Below are 3,132 nucleotides of genomic sequence, written 5' to 3'. Positions count from 1 at the left end.
AGCCTTTGCCTGGCGGCGCCTTGTGCTCCAGCTGCGACAACTGAGGAGCAAAGAGCGGCTCCCTGCTGGCTCCCTCCCTCCGTCCCGCCCCCGGTTACCCGTTCACCCTCCTGGAGCATCTGGGCTGCCTGGGCACGGCCAAGGCGTTATCCCACCCTGCTGGCCGCTGGGTCTGGGTCAGACCAGGGGGTCTGCCAGCGGCGAAGCCCTGCAGCCCCCCCAGTGCCACCTCCCCGGTCCGCGCAGGGAGCTCCTGGAGAGCCGGGCTGTCTGCAGCTGCCCGGGGTGAGGGACAGGAGACCCTCGTTCGGGCAGGTCTGAGACCTGACCCGCCAACGCTCCACGGTGCTGGTGACACCGGGAATCTCAGTACCCTGAAATCCAGGTGCCCGTCCCACAGCCCCGCTTGTGCCACCCTCCTCTGCGCGCCCAGCCACACACCTTTACCGACACCCCCACCTCCAGTCCCCATGAAAGAGCCTGGGGAGCCCCTGTGTCCCCACCGTCCCAGCCCGGGGCACCCGGGACCGCGGGGTGGGCGGCGGGAGGACCCTCCCGGGGCGCCGCTGCGGGATGCAGCTGCGGGATGCAGCACCGGGATGCGCCGCCGCGCTTCCCCCCTCCCACCCCGCGCGGGTGCGCGGCGCCGAGGGGGGGTTGGACCGCGGCGGCGCGCGCGCTGCCTTCATCCCCCCCCCCTCCCGCCGCCTTCCTCCTCCTCCTCCTCCTCCTCTTCCTCCTTCTTCTCCTCCTCCTCCTCTGGGAGCGCGCTCGCCCGGCCGGCAGCGAGAAGCCGGCGGGAGGATGCTGCAGACGGCGGCGGAGCCGGGCGGCTGGGCAGGTAGGGCGGGCGGGGGCGGCCGGGCTCCCGGTACCGGCGGGCCCGGGGCCGGGCTGCGGGCAGGGGAGTTGCAGCCGTAGGAAAGTTGTGGGAGCCGGGGGGATGCGCTGGAGGGGCCCCGGGAGCCGGGGAGCGGGGCCGGATGTTCGCCAGGGGCACACGCGGCTCCCCGCGCTCCATCCCGGCGGCGCCCGGCGGCGGGAGCGGCTGCAGCGGGGCGGGCGCGGTGGAACCCCGGCCCCGCTGAGCCCCCCGGAGGGGTCAGGGCAGGAGGGAAACTTCTTCAGCGGAACTTTACCGAGGCCCCGGCGCAGCCCCTCTCCGACGCGGGGTTGCGGTTCCCACGCCGAGCGGGACCCGTGTGGGTGCCGGTGACCCCGGCTCGTCCCCGGGACACCTGTGGGGTACCCGGAGTGAGACCCTCACTGTGTGCTGGGGTGCTGTGGCAGCACCTGGGCACGGGCGGTGTTGGCCCAGGTGTTGGGATGTGTGGCAAGGGCAGGGCAGTGGTGGTGGGGTGGTCCCTGGGCCCTGCTGTGCTGGTCGGGATGCACAGCACGCCCTGTGTGTCCCCTGGCTTGTCCCCAGGGTGCCCGGAGCTGTGTGTGCCCGTGCTGGGCTCGGGACACGGAGAGGTCTGTGCTGGGGATGGAGCAGAAGCTCTGGCTGCCTCCACGAGGACACTGCTCTTACGGAAAAGGTCCTTTACTGAGCTGTGCAAAAGCACTTTCTGTTGGCAATGGGGGCACTGGGTGCTGTGTCTCAGGGTGGGGGCAGTGGGGTGTCCCCTGGTCCAGGCAAGTGGAGGCAGCAGCAGGATCCTCACCCAGCGGATTGCCCGCTCTCCCCGGCCATTATCAGTGGACTTTGCTGTTAACTCGGAGCAGCAATGAGTTATGGTGGAAGCTTTTGAGGAGTTTGCGTGGGGGTGGGCAGGGCTGGGGCTCTGCTCTGCCCCAGAGCGAACCCCGTGGATCCCGGCACAGGGACGTGCCTGTGCCTGCCCTCGGCAGGGCGGTGAGCGCCGATCCCGCTGGATGGGCGTGTGGGAAAACAACGTCTTGGCACAAAGTGGCTGCAATTTGTTTTCAGAGCAAAGCTTTAAAGTGTTGCTTAAATAGAGGAGATGATTCGGTGTGAAGGTGGGGGTCTAGGGCCTGGCATTGGACTCATGGAGGCTCTAAGTGGCTTCCAGGCTGATTCACTAATGAGGAGGGATGGTACCTTGCTGCTGGAGCTGCCCCTGTGAGGGCTGGATATGTCCGTGGGTCACATGTAGTCTGGCAGCACCTCTGCCCTGTGGGGAGCAGTTTTGGGTGAAAATACGAGGCAGGAGCTGTCCCTGCACTGTTCAGCGCTGCTCACACATCAGCTTCACCCCCTGCTTGTCTGGGGTGTCCGAGTGGGGAGCAGAGAGGTTTGTGTGAGCTGCTGTGTTTGCATGTGGGGCACGGCGCCTGAAAATAGCATCAATGGGCAGTGCCGCTGTCTGTGACAGCCCGCGGATAAATGAGGCTCTGTCCCGGCTGCCAGCCTGGCTGGGAGTTTCTGCAGCCAACGCCAGCCAAATCCACCACCACCGACTTTTTTTTCCTTTAAGTACCTGCAGGTGTTTTCCGACGGAGCATCCAGCCCAGCGGCCTCGCTGAGTGATGTTTGTCACTCAGCTGGAATGGCTCCGTGGGTTGGAGGAACTGCCCTGGTCCCTCAGTAGCTGCTGGCGTGATTCTGCCAACCAGAAACTCTCCTGACATACGCAGAGTTCAGAGCCGGGTGATGATACCGTGTGCTCTGAGTTTTGTGCCTGCTCCATCATCTGCCACGTGCGCTGGAAAAAAAAAGACTGGTGTGACCCTGGATGTGGCTCCGTCTGTGAAAGCAGAGAGCCAGGCTCTGCGTTAGCAGGGCTGTGACGTCACACCAGGCTGTGACTTCCCACTGTGTGTCTTGTTCATGAGCATCCCTGAGCTCACATCGCGCTCGGCTGGGGCTCGGGAGCGGCTGCTCTCTCTGCCCCGGTGCTGTTTGGCTCCGGTGGAGCAGCAGCCTCTGTATGGATAAAGCAGGAGCTTCACTTAATAGTCCTGAGAATAAGAAATAGTTGTTGGGGCTGGTGGCTTGCTGGCCTCAGAGCCTCATCCCCTTTGCTGAACTGTCCTGGCTGTGGTAGGTGAGGGTTGGGGGCACAGCTGCTCGGGTGAGGAGGTGCCGTCCTGCTGGAGCATGTGCTACTGGTGGGCTCAGAGCAGCCATCCCATCCCATCCCATCCCATCCCATCCCATCCCATCCC

Source organism: Empidonax traillii, unplaced genomic scaffold, assembly GCF_003031625.1.
Source record: "Empidonax traillii isolate 1590-97213 ecotype Southwest subspecies unplaced genomic scaffold, ASM303162v1 scaffold476:size613836, whole genome shotgun sequence".
Taxonomy (NCBI): Eukaryota; Metazoa; Chordata; class Aves; order Passeriformes; family Tyrannidae; genus Empidonax; species Empidonax traillii.
The sequence above is the reverse complement of the archived record's forward strand: the minus strand, read 5'-3'. Positions refer to the sequence as shown.